Consider the following 19649-nt stretch of genomic DNA (forward strand, 5'->3'; position numbering starts at 1 on the left):
CGTGCAACTCAAAAGCAGTATCCATGGTAAGAATAAAGAGACAATGAGGTGGTTATCACCAAAATTTTGACTTATTTTGAATTATGGTAAATAAAAGATCATACCACAAAAATGCTATCGAAGCGCTGGAAGATCTCCATAATCTGTAAAACATCTGTAATGGCCACTGCAATACCTAAAAGCGAATTTTGATTAAAAAATATAAGAACAAAAATAAATATATATATATTTTATATATGTAAATATATGATTTTCTCAGTTCTTCGAATGGTTTTATTGATAGAAAGAAGTTTTTTACGGCTTAAAAATTTGATTTGGCCATATGTGTATGTATAAGGTATGCTAAATTTTAGTACTCAAAACTGTGGTTGTAAAGGGTTCTATATATGACTTAGGAGCACTGAAAATGTATATAGAGGAACTCTAGTCTTGAAATTTAAAAAAATCTAGAGAAAACCCCAAATTATTTTCAAAGCTATTGAGATTTTAGTCTAATGATAACTCGGCCCCTAAATCTTAACACAAAAATTTAAACACGTTTTCTCGAAACCATTTTTTTGAATACGGTTGTCACGTTATCTTCAGTTCTAATTAGTTGACCTTTTTATTAATTTTTATTAATTTTGATGTTTTAAGACAATTAATTTAATTTTAAAGTTACAGTTAAAGTTAATTTTTAAGAAAAATAAGTAAAATGATCACAGCAAACGAACTGTTTTGCGCTGGCACCGTCTGATTCAAGGGAAACTAATGTGATAATTGTTATTAATTCACTCCAAACTGGCATTGGATCGCTCAATAGAAATATAGTTCTGGGTTGCAGTTGCCGACTCTAAGAATACATTTTAAACACTCGGTTTTGCCACGCTCCCATTTATGAACAGCCGGGCAAAAACACTGTATAATCCGGTTATAAGGAATTTCACTGTATAAAATCTTCATATTTCATATGCTTATTTCAGTAAATGCACAATGAATTTGCATCACAATATTGCTTACTTATTGATATTATAAGCTCTTTTTTGTATAATCTTCTGTTTTATATAGAATTTGAAATTTATTATTACGAAAAAAATGTTCTTCTGAAATGTATTTTGCGCACTTTTGAAATGTGAATGGGAAAATGGAAAAAAGGGATACTTAACATTTTAATTGCGTTTTTGTTATAAAGTGTTCCATGAAATTCGGGCCTGCAGATTAGATTACCGCCTGGAGTCTTATTCGTAATTGAATTTCGTCATAGAAATTAATTTATGGGCCAAGAAAAATATAAAAATATGATATTTTATAAATATTTTCTCATTTCTATTAGCAAAACAAAATTACAAACTTCAACGTACGGATATACATATATAATTTAGTACATATTTTATTATACAAGCAAACGACTTAAGCGCCGAACTTTTTGCAGATTTGCCAATCTATAATTGGTTAGTCTATTTCATAATGTGCAAATATGCAATTTTGTCGGCTCAAATAAGCAAAGACAATTACCCACATGTGCCAAAAGCTTCCTTGATCAAAAACACGAAGAAGAAGAAGAAAACGTCTTGTTAACCTAATTTCTCAATAATTCACGACGCGCGAAAACTAAACGCACTTGAGAAGAAATAACTAATCCAACGAGTAATACATTGAAGTAATTCATTTCATTTATACAATTACACACTTAAACTAAACTATGGTAAAACATATGTACACACATGAAGGTATGTATATATGTTTGTATGGAAATCTGCGAGCAATTTTTGGCGCTTTGCCGTGAACTAAAAAAAAGCAAGCGAAAAGAGTGACAGTGAAGAGTGCGAGATTGCCGTTGACACAGAAATTACAGCAATAAATAAATAAGTAAACGAAAAGTCAGCACGAAGATGCGACGACAAGCGAAACTAGTACGAAGTGCCCGTGTGAAGTAAAAACAATAACAAATAGCATTCAACAACAAAGCAAAGTGCACTGCATAACAAAACCGATTGCATAATTTGGTGAGTGTGCGAGGGAACTCAGCTAAAACTGGCGCTCACATGCGAGTGTAGATAGAGTGTAAGAGTGTGTGTGTGCCCACTGAAACACCCGCAAGCAATAAAATGCCAAGTCAACTGCACTTAGCGCGGGTTAATGCGGCAATTTATGGCGGTGCGCGCTCGCTTTCGCAGCAGAGCGGACAGTGGAAAAGGCCTACCGTCGCCTTCACGAACCACACACACACAGACGTGATCCCACATTACTTAAATGTAAGCACACGTCAATTTCAGCCGCAAAAGTTTCGTTGCAAAAACAATTGTGGAGCGGCATGCATTGTTGCCCCAAATATTAACTGGAAAATTGTGGCGATTTCGCCATTCGGCTAATTTTCGGCAATTTTCCAGCAGTCGGCATAAACTTGATTGCGTCTAAGTGATGACATAACACTTAGCCAAATGATGGCTGCGAGTGTATCGCCAAAGTGCTAAGTGCCTCGCAATGCTTTTAGCCGACAATAAAGCGTGCTTTGGGCGCACGCCGCCTGCTGCGCTGTATTCGGCGCCACTTCTTGTGGTTAACACTTTTAGTTTTTGTTGTTATTTTTATATATTTATTTATTTTTTGTTTGTTGTGTTAAATCGTAACATTTGCCTTAGCGTTGGACCCAAAATAGTAGCAGTGGCCTTCAAATGCCTAAAATTGTGCGACATGTTGACACTTAGTCTAACGGTATACGTACTCAAACACATAAACTCGCTTGACACCATCACCTGATCGAGCGGGTGGGTGCGATGATTAATAATTGTTGGTAAACTTGCGTTAAACTGCGTAAACTGGCGTAATCAAATCGCGGTTCTTTGACAGTTACTTGCATTGAATTAAGTACTGTTATTAAAAACAATTTTTCAATGTCATTTCGACTTGACAGGGCAACAAATATTGTGGGCTTCAGTTATTATGAAATTATCTAGGTCAAAGCGTGGGTGCAAATTAGTACTATTCAAAAAAAAAAAACAAACTTTAGTTGGGTTGAATGTTTATTTTGCTTATATATGATTAGCAGATTATTTGTTTGCCTGTTTGAAAAAAATTCGAAAATCGCCTACCCACTTTCGGCAGCACTTAAGCGGTCAATAGGCTTACGTTTGGGACTATTTTCCCATTTTTGGTAAGCTTCTGGGTCTCTTCTGGTTTTTATTTAAAATAAGCACTTTTTCTTCGCTCCTCAAACTGCTAATTTTTATTTTAATGAAGAGTAGTAAATAATTATGCAAGTCTGTCGAATTTTGAAAATTACAGAATTTTTATAGATATTACTTACCTATTTTCCGTATAATATGAAATCTGAAAATGGAAATAAGACATTATTATTAAATAATATTCATAAAAAAATGCTTTCAAAGCGCAAAAAATATATTAAAGGAGTAGATTAGTTGTAAATGGTTATCTCTAGACTGGACAAAAAAAAATTTTGGTAATTTCATTAAGATAAATTGTGAAATAAAATGACTTTCCATACAAGTCATACAATAGTGTATATACCAGCTGGGAAGAATGTGTTCAACTCCCCAAAGTGGGTGAATATAATAAATGCTCAACACCAAATACGCGCTCCTAATTATCTGATAAATATTATAATGAGTTACTTTCAAAATAGTAGACTGCTATTCGAGACGGACGAGGGCACTCAGAGCAACACTATCTCCAGTGGAGTACCGCAATGCTCGGTTTTAGGCTCACTACTATGGAGCTGATGTACGACGGGGTGCTAAGAATACCGCTATCAAGAAATATCAAAACAATCGCACATGCTGTGGGGATGACCTCATAGGGGCTAAAATTCTGGTTGACCATCGGCTCAAATGCAATGACTGCATAAATGGTTTGTGCCGATGGTTTGCTACCTTTTGTCTAGAGCTGGCTGAGCAGTAAAGAGAAGTCTTGCTCATAAGCTGTTGGAAAATTGAAGAAAAGGTATCGCTCACTATGTGAAATTACTGCACAGCCGCAGTTTCCGCAAATTCAAGGAGCACTTTGTACGACATGTAAAGCAAATAAAATCTACATATAATGTGTTATCTAGAATAATGGCAAATAAAGGCTGTGTGCTAATAGCTAAGGTAATGAGTTTAGTTATACTATATGCGGCTCCAATATGGATACAGGCGCTAGACATAAAATCATATGTTAACCAATTAACGAAGTGCATAGGCTTTCTGAAATACGCGTGATAAGTACTTTCCGAACCAATGAGACGCTGTTGAGGTATTAGCGAGTATGCCGCTGATTGACATCCAGGGAGACGAATTTGTGCGTATACCAAACTTATCAGAGACGTCTACCGCAGCAAAAAGAGAGGAGAGAATCAAAAGCATCACAATGTGACAGCAACGGTGGCAAACTTCATCCAAAGAACGGTTCACTCACAGACTGATTCCGGACATACATTCGTGAGATAGACAAAATGGGGGCCTGGATTTCCACCTCACCTAAATACTTCGTGGTCATGGGTGCTTTAGAAGCTACCTATATAAATATCGTCATCCTTGATCCATATTGTCCGACGTGAACAGAATGAACAGAAGACTCTGAACACGTACTCTATCATTGCCCTCGGTTTTCTAGTATAAAAGAAAAGCTGAAAACCACACATGGAGATAGTCACAGGGTGGAAAACTAGAATGCAATTATGTGCGGTTTCTCAAGAGGAGTCTTAAATGTCTTGTTCTCTTCCATAAAGTAATTCTTTGTCCACTGGTGCTGTGGGAGAAACAAGAGATTGTAGTAGGGTAGGTTTAGCGGATTAAAGCTTTCGATGCTTCCTCCTACTATGAAAAAAATCCAGCTATATGCAATAGTGGTCCAATATCAACCGTGCAAAATTTCAGATTGATATCTTAAAAACTGAGAAACTAGTTCGACTACGTACAGACATTTTACAACTATATAGTGTCAATCTAATATTTTTATTTTGAGAGCAAAGACGCTATGTAGGTTGCCTTTTACATTGTTTTTTGTCACAATGTAAAAGGCAGGCTCTAGGAAATTGTAATTAAATTCCCCGGGTAAATGATATTTTAAAAATATTTATTTAAAAAAAGTAGAGGATATGCTGCTTTAAAAGTATTAAAGAAGGTTACCGAGTCCGCTCGAATGATTTTAGTAGATATTTTGAGTATGAAACGCGTTCTTACTCTACATGTTCTAATAAAGCTGATTTTTTCTTTCAAACAGAGTACCGTAAACATGTCTCTTTGAACATGCATGAGCGTACGAATTCTGATCCCACATTCATGGATAGCAATATAAGTAATGAGACATGAGTTTATGAGTTAAGCATGCAGACAAGTCAACAATCATCGGAATGGAAGCCATTTTCAGTCGATCGAAGAGATAAAACAAATTTATCTGACAAAGTGCTTATAAAAAGTGTTTCGAGAACTTAAAAGATCGTTGGCATAAGTGTATTAGATCTGATGGGGATTACTTTGAAGTCGACAAAATAAATATTTTTGAATAATTGTACATTTTGCGTTTTTCACAATGTATATCGTGGGACATCTTCTACGTTCGTAAATCAGTTATACTTGCAATACTAATTTGTGTATGTGAATTACAAAGGGTTTACATTTTGACAAAAAAGAAGGTTTAGTTACATTACTATCGCTGCTCGATGCGTTCAGAGATAAAAGTTGAACTCATGAGACATGTTTCGTTTGACAATTTTCTTTCAAACCCTATAAATTAGAGCATTTTTATTCAATAAAAGGATGCTGATGAAATTTAAATAATTTGCTTCCATCAAAAAAGTGAATTTCTAATTTCCACACCTCCACAATCCCAAAAATTATTTTCAAGGAATAAAAGTGAAATATCAATTTTCTAATCAGGCGCCATATATTTTTTTATTTGCAAACCCCACAATTAAACACAAAAATAAGGGAAACGACAAGCGGGCACATGCTTGGGCGAACGCAATAATTCCGGCTTTTCCAGGTATGCCTAAGCAGGTGTAAATATGACATTTTTAAGGAAGGAAAATTTTAATTGCAATCAACAAAAAAAAGAATAAAAATAAAAAAAAAGAAAGAAAAAACAACAAACAAAAAATATTTCAGAGACAACTTGACGCTCAGCATTTAGTATGCTCATGGATAGTAAGTTGTATTTTACTTTTTTTCAATTTTTTTTTTTTAATTTTTATTTTTCGGAAAGCCATATACAAGCCGCCTAGTAGACATGCTAGTTTGTTTTCGCTCTGCGGCTCTGAGACACTTGTTCGCCAGCAAACGCGCGGTCTGTCAACAGTGGGTCTCACCAATTAGCTCTTCACACTTGTCTGCTTGCTGTGTTGCTCTTACGCATATTTGCGCCGATTTGCTTTACTTCCTTGTAACACACGTATACATGTGTCTACGCATGTGTGAGTTGTCGAAATTTTTACACTCCCGACTGCTGAAATGAGCTTCACAACACACACACACACACTTATTTTTACCACATTAAAATCGATGAGTTTCCGTCGTTGGCGCTCACTTTATGTTGCTCATAAAAACAACAACTAAGCAAATTAAAAACAGAAAAAAATACGGTATCGCAATCGCAAAGTTTACATTTCACTTTCGATTTCGTTGGCGGTTGCGTGACTGTGCCGCACTGCGCCGGCGCAGAGGAGCGAAATGGCGGTAAGCAGTGGAGCGTGAGTGAGCTGTGCCGCGCTGTGGTGATGGATAAAAGTAAAATTGATATGTACAAATGCATTTACAATACACCAATTTGTTGTTGTTGTATAAACGTATATGTGTGTGTGGGTGTAAGCATGTGTGTTGAGATATTTATTTCATACTGGCATATTTTGTGGAAATATTCAGTGGCTCGGCGTCTCACCATTTCCCATTTCGGTTAAGATATTTTATTATTTCAAAATTGTTGTTGGTATTTCACTCTTATTTATATATGTGTACATAATATATGTATAAATATTTTATTTTATTTTTTGTTTTTTTTTATGATTTTCGAGTTGCTGCCTGAGCAATCGATTCGTCTCATAGCTCAGCGCCGAACACAAACAGCAACAAATATGCAAACTCCACACATGCGCAAGCTCATCAGCTGCATACGCGTGCGTAAGTGTGCGGCTGGCAGCGTCATATGTGATTTGCTGTGGTATTTCGATTTTGAAACTTTGCGCGACACTGTTATTAACCGTTTTGACTTTGACGCGCGCGGCTCGTGCAGGGACAATATTCGCGCAGCGCATACGCATGCCAAAAATCATATCAAATTAAACAAATCGAACGAGTGGAACGCGCATGCGCAACGGTGATTGTGAGAAAATAGGCAGACAAGTGCTTGAACAGTGTTTGTTGGCGAAAATTTTTACAAAAAATAGTGAAAATAGTGAACTTGGGTATCATTAAATGTTTAAAAAGAGTTTTGAATTCGAACAAAAAATATAAAACAACATAAAATAAATTTGAATTTTAAATTGTAACTGAATGACTCAGCGGCTGTCAAGTGTAAAGTCAAACGAAAATGTTTAAAAATTAATCAACTGCGTTGCTGTGGAAAATTTGCGGCACATTAAAGAAGTGCTATGGAAAATTTAAGCACATGAAAAATTTTACAGTTTTTTTCGCCCTCAAGCCAATTTTCTTACCATTAAAACTTCGTGCGCGCATTTCCGCTGAACTTCACGTGAAATTCCATTACAAATGCAAGTGGTGCAAGCAAATTAAGTAACAACAACTGAGTGAAGAGTCGTCTGAAAAAGTAAAATAAAGCAACAACGGGCAAAAGCAAAACAGAAAATGAAAAACAAAAAATAAAAACCAAAAACCAAAAACTGTTACGAAAAAAAAATAAAAAAAGACATAAGCAACGTTATACTCAAAAATTAAGCCGAAAAAGGCCGCTAAAATATATATAAAATTATAATTTATCATAAAATACAACCCCAATTTACATAAACAATTTTGCCCTTCTTAAAAAGAAAAAAATCATAACAATGTTAAAATTTTAAAAATTAAAAAAAAATCGAAATTAATTACACTTTTTTAAATTTTCGTTTCAAAACTTTTTTTGTGTCTGCTCAAATCCTAAAGTGCTGTTTTCAAATATAAAATAATTCAATTGCCACTTGCAACATGTTGCCCGCTTTTATCGGCAGCATTGCCGCTACGAATAAATTGACTCTTCTGAATACCGTTAGAATCGTGCTGCTTTTCAATATTGTGTGTTACGTGTCTAGTGCTGACAAGAACTACAATACTGTTTATAATGAAGTTATCACGCCTGATTTAAAGAAAGCTATTAATAAGGAGCTGCCGAAGGAGGCGAAATTTTTCGATGAGCTCGATCGTAAGTTTTAACAAAGCAAATTTATATTAGATTTATTAGGAAAAAGTTGGTATTTTATTCAGGTTCAATCAGTTAGTCTTCTAACTCAGTAGTTGGAATAGATAATTGTCCAAGGCAATGGGACAATTTTCGTACAAATTGTTCAGATCGAAGCTATTTTCTATAAGTGTCATACAAACTGACCAATTAATCTCAATATAGAGATCGTGTTAACTAAGCTAACGTTTTTTTTTGTTTATGGCCCGTGTTTAGTTCCCTTTTCTTCTGGCAGTTCAGAATGGGATTATTATCAACAACTTCTAAATTTTAATCCTGTTTTAGGAATCTATTTAAAATATATAAAAAAAAAACATTTATTTTCATGGTCATTTTATATTTATTGGGAAATTTGACTTGAATTAATTTTTTTTTTTTATAAATAGGTTGCGATTTTTTTAGAATAGTAAAAGATGAAAAACTTCTATGATTTTTTCAAAAAAATTTATAATTTTCAGTGAAAAAAAGAACTAATGTAAACGCTTCTGTTCCTATATTGTCTCTCTTCCCTAAAAGAGTGAACACGGGGTGAGATAGACAAGGTCACAGAGGTAGGGGCGGGAGGTGGTGCAAATTTAGACACCAGAATTGCCTTGCCGTGTCTTTCAGGGAGATCACAGCAATTTAATGAAGCCTTCTTGTTGTAAACAAGGAATATATGACGGGCGTTTCAATGGTGACGCTAAGAAAGTAGGCCGATAATGACAGCAAACGACGCCATATTTTTTTCCGCTCCTTTGACATTTCTCTTCAGTAAGGTTCAGCATGAAAAAATTTACAAATCAACAACGAGTTGAAATTATAAACATTTACAACCGAAATTCGGAGTGGTATGTCCACTTTATGGTCGTCATAATCGTTCTGTTAGATCAACAATTGAGCGTATAGTGGAAAAATTTTAATCCACAGGCACAGAACAAAATGTTCCCGTGGCAGTGAGCGCATCAATTGACGAAGAACCAAATAAATCTCTCACCCAACATTCTCAAATGTTGAACATCTCTGTGATCCTTACAAGAACGAACTGACGCAAGAACTGAAGCCGCTTGACCACCAGAATCGTCGTATGTTCATGAATAGGGGGGTAAGAGGAGGTAAGATTTGAAAATAATTAAAATTTTTGTTTTGAAGCTGCGTAATGTGTACAATAGGGCGGGTTGATTTATAGTGAGCAAAAAAAAAACTTTAAATGGCGTATGAGGGAAATGTTCTATGGGTCATTCTGAAGAACTTTGCCTAAGAGACTATGGGTCTAAAACTAAAAAAAATGGATTTTAAACCCATAGTTTCTTATGGAAAAAAAAATCAACCCGCTTTAACAAACAAATAGCCAATCGATTTTGAAATCACAAAGGTATTTTGGGGTTTCACCAAAGATAGCGACATACTGTCTTGATCTCTCAGTGAAACTATCTTATTCCATGGTAAACCTACAATGGATTTCAGAACATATTCCTGGTAATTGAGAAGCAGTAAATTAGCCATAGCAGGCACCACCCTACAATTAAACTCCTGAAAAGAGCGATACTTCTGGCTACTTGTAGATATTTAAATAAAAATGTTATAGATATTGCTGAGGCTTGGCGGAAACAATCCCAAACTTGTTCAACAAGGGGCATGAACCAAATATGGGTTGGCAGAAATGCCAGCAGACTGGAATACCATATAATATACCAGAAGCTGTCATGGAAAGAAGAAGAGGTGACCATACATAGTATATTGACTATATATACATTGTCTAAGTGAATGCAAAACTTTGTATGGAAAAATAATCACAACAGTCGGTGGAAGATATCTTGAAGATGTCTCGGAGATTACACAGATATTGATGAACTCACCAGGGGCATAGGGTAGTTCAAAGTGGACTTGAAAAGTGAGGGTATTTTGGTTCCGTTGGCTTCAGCATAGACCTCTTAAAGATCTAGATGCGTAATTAGATATCCACTCTACCCAACTGCCTAATCGTTTCTATAAAAATATGTGTCAATATCTATCTACCTGATTTGTCTGCTCATTTTATTATATATGACAAAATATTCGTTTAGTAACAAACTTTTTGGAACACTTAGCAACTTATGCTTTTATATATGTATATGTATGTCTATATTTGAAAATAACTTCATAACTTAGTCATAACAATAAATGGTAAATATTAAAAAATGAATTCGTATTCATGTTTTCTAGCGAAATTTCACAACCTTAAATTTTAAAATTTTTTTTATATCTCAACTTTACCCTTTCTTATAGTTTTTCCATGCTAAAAACATGATTTAAAAATTTTACCAATGAGTCAACAGGTGTTTTTAAAAGGTTTCAAAAAATATACATCCAATGTCAAATCGCGCAAGAGGTTAATGCTGTATGCGCAAATATACATTTATGCAAAAATTGGCTGACATACATACATAATTAATTCATTTATACTCAAGTGAGTACATACAGATGAAAACAACAAATTCGGTAAGCAGATTAATGAGAGAGAAACCTCTATCAAAATAAGCTTGCAGAAAACTATAATGACTTTTCAATAATAAGACAACCGACTGGTATTTAATAACAAAAAATAACAGTAATTACTATGGCTCATGTGTGACCTTGATCTTCAATAAAAATGGAAACTATTCGCTTGCGTTTTTACAATTATATAATCAGCTAAGCCTTATATGACTTTTGGTTGTGTTGGGTTATGATTGGTGGCTGCTTGTGGTATGTACTTATACATACATTGACACGGGTTTTAGTATGTCCACATGCGGTGTAGTTTGCTTACATAATTTATTGTCATAGGAAGTCAAGTTGCACATATATGTCTGTGAGTATTGGGAAAGTAAAATCAATTCGTTATTTGTTTTTTTTTTCAAGGGCAGCGAATATTGTAATATTACAACCGTAAACGGACATTCTCCGAAATATAAAGTAAGATGTTTTCATTTTGACATGCATTTACTTACAGAAAAACAAAAATCACGTCTTTGATGACCTATTTTATGTTAATTATTTTACTATACTTCTATTCATAATTCTTTTTTAATTTTTTTTATGATTAATTTACACAGTTCTACATATTTATTAATTTATTTCTTGCTTAAAAATTAGAAAGCATTTAAACATATAAGAAAAAAGCTTAAACAATTTTATTAGGTCAATATCTAATTAAAGTGCTACCTCAAATCTGTGTCCAAATGATCAATTAGCCGTGCCTGAATGAAGACGCTTTGCATAAGCGGAAAGTAAGAAAAGACTTTAGCTAAAAATATTTTGAAAAGTCATTAATTTTTAGAAAAATTCGATATATGTATAGTTTTTCTCTAACATTTAAGAAAATAAAATTCGATTTGAATTTCAGCAGGCATCAAGCATTTTTTTTGAGATGGCTTGATATTGGTTGAAATTGAAAACGAACTTTATTTGCTTAAATATTAGTGAAAGAGTATATTGTGAATTTTTGTGTTTAAAATATAACTCATATGCACTAGAACATAAAATGATGTTAATAAACAAGTAAGGAAGAGTTAAATTCGTGTCTAACCGAACATATTATACTCTTGTTACTCGCAAAAATCAAAGCAGAGAAAATACCTTCAGGTGTAGCAAGACCTTATATATAATTAGGGCAAGTTATCGTCCAGTTTTAACTATTTTAGACGCAAATATACACTGTTATTAGAAAAATATGTTCACTCAGTTTTACGATAATAACTCATATATTGGCCGATACATATAGCATAAAGTTAGCCGGTACTTCGAAAACCTTTATATTAGGTAAATGAGGGCTAAGGGACAGGCACACCACTATAAAACGGATTTTTTCCGAGTTTCAATAATACAAGGAGCTTTCCAAAATAAACAGGACTTTAAACAAAAAACAAAGAACAAATGGTTTTTTTTTGGCAAAATCAATTTATTTTATTCAAAATAGTCTCCTGCTTCTATATAGCTTTTTGCACGATCCAAAAGCAAGTCGAACGAGTGTTTTAGCTCGTTGGCCGCCAGTATGCTGGTGCAAGCCTTTTGAATGGCCTCTACGTCTGCACAACGCTTTCCTTTCATGGGCAAATGCATTTTTGCGAAAAGGAAGAAGTCGCACGGTGCCATATCAGGTGAATACGGGGAGTGGTTAGTGGTTAAAATATGATTTGTGGTTAAATATGCGGTCACAAGCGTCGATCGATGTGACGGCGCATTATCGTGCAACAAACGCCAACTAACTATAGGAATATTGCTGTCATACAATTGACCTATCAAAATCAAGATACAGATCTTTGTATACTATTTCATTATATAAACTTGTCTTTTGTGAAATGTACTACAGCTACGATACAGCAGAAATTACCTTTTTTTTGCTGAAAAAACGAAAGAGAAAGCCATCTCTTTTTTTAGTTTTTTTAATATTAAATTTGGTAAATTAAAAAAAAATAATATAGAAGAGATAAAAGCAAATGTATTAACGATGAATTTCATTCTCTGATACTTTTTTAAACCATTGCCACCTGTTTGGAAAAAATAAGTCGCAGTAAATGAGAAATATATAAAACATTGAAAAATGCTTGAAACTCATAGAAAACTCATTAAGTTTTATATAATAAATTTTCAATCAAGTCATTACTAGAGAAATATCTGAAGTTCTGTATTTTTATGTTATCCTTGAATTGAATGCAAAAACTTGCTTGTTATCGTAATTGAATACAAAATTATTAAATATTTTTCAAACGAAAGGAGTATAGAAGTCCTGTAAAAATGATTTCAGTAAATAGTCATCTCAAGGTGATAATAAACATTTCACAACTGAACTAAGCTCTTCTTATCCTCATACTTTTCCTTATTCAATTTTTAAGACTATAGTAATTAACTTAATCTGATCTCTGATCAAGAAATATAAGCTTTTCCATTTAATCACCAAACAACAACAAACAAATGCCGGAAACTCGGTGTAATAACTGTTTTCGCACCCAAACAACGTCACACGACAAATACCCGTAATCGGGAGAAATTGCAAAAAACTTGCACAAGCAGAAAATCCACATTTTTCCGATTATTTTTAAACTCACTTTTTGACTGTGGATCCGTTAATTCGCCTATTATTCGATCAAAGCAACTAATATTTACGCTTTTCGTGATTTTTTTCACTTATCAAACTTTATGACTCTAATTTCATTGAGCGAACGCATGCCATAAAATCATAAATTTTACAAAAACCCAAACAAAATAAATCGAAAGAAAATGAAACGGCTTGCCTCCTCAATAAACCAGTTATAAATATTAGTTTCCAACGCATTTTCCAAAAAAAGCAAACTCAACGCTACACAACAACACAACAAATATGAGCACAACACGCAACAGCATTGCAGGAAAATTAAAAAAAAATTGCAGAAAATAAAAATCTGGCAAGTTCAATGCCATGCAACGGTGGTGAGAGAAATAAAACCAAAACGAGCCAGCGAGTTTATCGAGGAAAACCGGCATTATAAGCGACATTATTGCAAGCAACTATTGCTCGCGCGTAATATTTCCAGCTGCAAACCGCAACAACAACCCGCCAACAGCGACCGAAGCTGACAAAAGGTAGTTGTGACAACTGGTAAACGCGACTGTCGGCAATAAATCGTGTTCACTGCTGACTATGCCCAACAAAGTGAATGTGGAAGTGTTTGCTGCTTGTTGCAACAAGGAGGATATTCATTGCAACAAATAATCGTTTGCCGTTGCAGTTGTCAACCGCATTTGGACACTTCTAATTTTCTGTTTCAGCTGATTCAATGAAATAAATAAGCATGTTGTTGTTGACATTTATATTTGTCACAAGTTTTTATTGCTAATTTATGTTTAGTCGTTTGTTGAGACGATTGCATAGGCTGGTAGGCGTGTTTTGCCGTTGTACGAGCGTATTTTGATAAGTCAGTGGACTCTTATATTTTTCGATGAAATATTTCTGATCAACATGCGGCTGTAAGCACCATAAATATATAAAAAGAAATATAGCATCTCAGTTCTTAAATAAATGTGATTCAATACTCATAACTTAAATTAATAAAATATTCGAAGTTAATACCAAAATAACTATGTTACAACTTTAGTGTCTCCGCTCTGCATTCATTGGTCTCTCAATGTTATTCTTATTCTGATTACATTTTTGGGAAATTTTCAGATAAATTAAAAATGATCTATATTTAATGCAATTTTAACTACTTTCTAGAGAAATAAAATATATATATATATATATATATATTTATTTATCAGAGGTCTCTAGACCGAGGCAGAGATAACACCGTGCCCGAGAAAGGAGAAGATGCAGGAACTACTTGTATATATACAGGCTTACAGCTATCATAACGGGGCATTGGGGCACTATTGGAAGAACATGCGCGAAAATTAGGTATGCCCTACAACAATATTTGCCACAGTTCCAAACTAGAATAGACTAAGAAGACGGTGCTACACTTAGTCTGTGAGTGCCCAGGTCTATCAAAAACCCGACTAAGATTCTTTGAATTCATCAGGTGCCGAACTTTGCATGCCTATCTACAAAAATCATAACGTAGATATGTATATGAGGGCACTAGTTAATTTGAACGGAACGATGAAGCGATGTAGCTATATTGAAAGACCTTAAGATAATGTATTAGGGGGGGCCTGCTTTAGAGGCTTCAAAAAATCGAATTTTTGAGGATTTTTTTGGGAGGGAGAGAAATTAGTGATTAAAGCGAAATTTTTATCGTTTATAGATATATATTTAAACATCATTCACAAATTTTGTGGATACGAAATCTTTGATAATCTGCCTTTGGGAAGCAATTGCCCGATGCATCTCGCATGTGCATTTGTCGGACGGCGGACAGGATACAGGTCACAATTTCTATCGGAAACAAGAAATTCAAAGAGCTTCATATTTTTTAATAATTTATCTTCTAGTTAAACTAAAAAAAATCCAAAAAAAAAATTGTAAAGTTTTATAATTTTTTTATAAATTGAAAAAAGTGGTTTTTGACCAAAAAATGTAACTTTATGTTTAAAAATATGTTCAAACTTGACTTTTCTTAGCTTTCTTTAAGTTTAAATAGAATATAATTTAATGCGAAAGTTAATAAACTTTACCCCAATTCCATACGACGTTTAGTTTTTTTCTATCCTGCCCGCTAATTAAGAAAAATCGTAAAAATGAAAAACCTAGAAATCGCGCTTCAAAGTTTTCGCTTTCTGCATAATCGCTCATATATCCGCTAGCTCTTTCTAGCTTCGAAAATATTTCGAATTCCCATCTTTAACTTTGGGGACATATTCTTAGATTATTTTTAAAGAGATTTAAGCAAAAAAAAAATAAATCGATTTTTTGAAGCTTCTAAAGCAGGCTGCCCCCATAAAATGGCGTTTCTAGCTTTTATTGTGTGTGGTATATCACGATGTGCTTGGAAAAAGTATAATCCTATTCCGCTCCACCACTGCCATGCTATTTTTATAAAGACAAATTAAATTCTAGTAGCAAATAGGCCTTCATATAATTTAAAAGAGAGTTTTCTTTCTCAGTGTTTCATGTAATTTATTTTAATCTAAAATCATTGTGGAATTAATTGATGTTACATATTTTCCAATGATTATTCAAACCACCCAAATACTTACCACAACAACAGTTTGATTTTCACTGATTTTAATTGTGAGCAAAAAATAGTAAAACCTTTAAGTTTAAACTTCGCGTGAAAACCAATTCGTCAAAATATTTCTTTGTCTAGGTTCGTATCTGTGCCAAATGTCACTTCGAAATAACCATTCGTGTTTTGTATACACTTGCCTTTCTGAATCACATAAAGTGCATTCGGCGATTTTTACGATGAGTGAAATTGTTGAGCAAAGATGTCCTATTACATTTTGTGTGCGGAATTGAGTTTCTGGTGCCGAAACGTTCGGAATGTTCGAAAAGGCCTTTCGTAATAATTGTTTGTAGCGAGGAAGTGTTTTTGATTGGTTGAAATTATTTATTTGTGAACGCTTGACGACGAACCACGTCCAGGAAGGTCACGTCAATAAATTAAAGGAAGTGGTGCCTGAGAAACGACGATTAATAGTCAAAGATTTTACAGGCATCGTTGGAATAGCAGAGGGATCAGTGAAAATCATTTTGAAAGATCATTTGGGTCTAAGTGTAGTAAAAGCACGATTGGTTGCAAAACCACTAAATTTTTTCGAAAAACAGCGAGAGCGTTAATGCTTTTCGACTACAAGGAGGTCATGAAAGGTATTATTACTGGCGATGCGTCTTGGATCTATCTTTACGACCCGGAAACATACGATCAATCGGCCTAATATCGTGGCAAAAGTGAACGGGAGACGCAAAAACCACGAAAAGCAGTTCAAAAATAAAGGTTATGTTGAGAGTTTTCTTTGATTATCGAGGTGTGTGACATTCCGAACTCCTTCCGACCGGCCAAACAGGACAGGAACCAGGAATACATACTATTTGAGGAGGCGAGAAATTACTTTGAGCGGTAATACATAGATTTTGAAGAATAAATTAAGTATTTCAAAAATATGAACATAGTCTTACTATTTTTTGCTCATCGTAGTATTTCATGACGACATATAAAATTTCTTATAGTTATTGGATCTTTTTTACTACAAATAGTTTATATACAAGTTAAATGTATTTATATTTGATAAATTGGTTAGTATTAATTTAGGAATGGAAATAAGCTTATCGCTATTTTTTTTTAAGTTAATAAAATTAGTCGAAAGTCTTAGAGACCAGATTCGTTCTTGAGTTATGTTCGATCCTGCACTGTTAATAAAGAAGCCTTACTTTTAGTTCTATTCTTGAACCTGAAACGATATACCAGGTACTGATTTCAAGGTTTGAAATATATATCTTTTCATTAATAAATTGCATTATACTTCAAGAATATTAAAGTTTCAAGTCAATTGGAGCAAAATTCATCAAAGTTACGAGTATTTGCGTCTTAGGGTCGACAATTTGCCTGAAAGACTAATTTCATGTGATGGTTAGAACGTTCTGTTCAACGTAGATCTGCCAAACACATCAAACCAGATCCATCTGTTAGGAAGTAACAATGTTATCGATGTAAAAATGGGGCATAATATATAAGTATAATTTAAATAAGAGAGCTTAATCTGGCTTTTACGGTCGATAAAGTATTTTCCAAATATAGGACGGAAGTGATAAACGAAATGTCATTTATCCAAGATGTGGCATACACAATATCCTAAAAAATTAAATATATACGATTCAACTTTCTACAATAGAAGAATCAAATCAAGCAATCAATGTGATTTACTAAAAATGTGGATGCTGATCGAAATTGTTCTAAAATTGGTTTAAATCGGCAAGAATAGTTTTGAAGGTTTAGAAATATGATTTCAAATTCTGAGTTAATTCTTAGATTGGAGCGCTAACAACAAAAATTAACACCAGAAGCATTAATCATTAAAATTAACGCTGAGTTGATAATAAATCAAAAATAACTGTATTATGCTGTAAGTGGCCATGCCTATAAGTTGAGAACAATATAAGTTCGAAGAAATTCTTTCCAGGAGAAAATTATGCTACGCCGACGAAAAGTAAAAATAGAAATTACCGAAGAAAAAGATATTTATTACTTTATCATAATGACCATGCCTTTCTCCAATGTAACTTAAGATAGATAAGCACATCAAGGAAAAAGACTAGACAAATGATCACAACATACCACACATAAATACCACAAAAACCGAAAGCTAATCAACGCCGCAGGTACGCCTTAGACCATTTCGCTGTTGGCGAAAATGGAAAAAAGACCACCAATGACAAATTGCCGACAAAAATAGCAGTGAAGTACTGAATGTTAATTTAGTTGAAAGCATTACAAACTACACCCAATGAGAAGATGGCTTAAGTAAGGCAATTAAGAGCGGAAAAAACTTTGCTGTCAGAAATAAAATGCAACAATTTAACATTTTTTTCTTAATTGAAATCGAAATATGCAGGTATGCAGATGTAAGAAACTGATATGAAGAGTCTTTGGAAGACAACGACACGAAAAAGTTTGCTAACTGCGACATTTGGCGAAAAGCGTGTGCATAGAGCGCTCGAACTTGAGTCTTAATATATTGACACTGCGTGTGTAATTCAATTACTTCATAAGTACTTATGTATGTATGTATGTGTGTGGGTAAGCATAAACTTCACCAAGTTCAACCGCAAAGGCGCGAGGTTACTATCTCAGCGTAAGCCGTCAATTTTGCGGCGAGACAGCTTTTTCCCATGAACAGCTGTTTGGTGCAGATAAAAATACAAAAGACTTAAGCGACAAACTTGAGTGCCTAACTCCAAGAAACATACCCGAAAGTGAATGAGTTAACAGGGTTGTGTGGGTTTTGAGTGTAAATTCGAAGCTTTTGAGTGAAATACGTTCGAACGCGCTTCACTTGAGCGAAAAATGTGTGGAAGAAATGCGTTGAAGAAATAAACAACCGACTTTTGACTCAACCTTTCAATTATTTTCTTCACTGCTTTTTACCAAAAGCGCTTTGACTCATTGCTTTGCGGCAGCGTAAATGCTGCATCTTTTTTGTGGCAAGTCACACAGCTAGCTGCCTCATGAGCTTCGCTGGTGAATGTATTGCTTTAGTTCTGACTTGAGTTTTCCGCTGAACGGTTATTGTGGTTGGTGCGGCAGTGCGGTTGTGGCAAGTGTGGTGAGCAATTGATTTTTGTAGTGGAAAAAAATAAAATTTTTTAAAATGTAAAAATAAAAAAATATGAAAATGGAAAATAAAAATTTATTAGAATAATTTATAGAAATAAAATATTTCTTAAGAAAAAAATTAATAAAAATGAAAAATGAAATATACAATGAAGTGTTGCTGAAACAATAAGGACAATTTTCCAGTGTTTGCTATCGAAATCTTATGCACAAAAATTTGAGAGCCACTGAAAAAATAATTAAAAACCAAATTTAAAAAATTCAAAAATAATAATAATTCAACCGAAAATTAAAAATTTTCCAAAAATAGTGAAAAGAAAGTGTCAGTGTAATTAAACAAGTGTTGTTGTTGCCACACCACATAGCCATTTGCCGCTTTTGTAGTCATTGCCACCACTTTTGCTTTCGTTGTGCGCGTTTTTGCTGCGGTGTGTGTAAAATTACGTTTTAGTTTGCTTTGCTGTTCAAGTGACGGCACAGAAAGTGAAAGTCCTCACTGCGCAGGAGTTCATATAAATTTGATCAATAAATTCAGAAAGCAAAAAAAAAAAAAAATACGAATTAATAAAATTAATAAAAAAGAAAAATTTTAAAGTAATA

The 19649-nt window shown here is 34.0% G+C and overlaps 1 long non-coding RNA gene across 1 annotated transcript in view; it reads right to left on the reverse strand.

Moving 5' to 3' along the window:
- The window catches only part of LOC120770278, a 270998-nt gene that overhangs the window by 13190 nt on the left and 238159 nt on the right, over window positions 1-19649 (reverse strand). Inside the window, exon 5 of the long non-coding RNA XR_005704920.1 lies at window positions 3287-3309. This is a non-coding gene — a long non-coding RNA (uncharacterized LOC120770278). The remainder of the gene's footprint in view (window positions 1-3286; window positions 3310-19649) is intronic.

Source organism: Bactrocera tryoni, chromosome 3, assembly GCF_016617805.1.
Source record: "Bactrocera tryoni isolate S06 chromosome 3, CSIRO_BtryS06_freeze2, whole genome shotgun sequence".
Classification (NCBI taxonomy): domain Eukaryota; kingdom Metazoa; phylum Arthropoda; class Insecta; order Diptera; family Tephritidae; genus Bactrocera; species Bactrocera tryoni.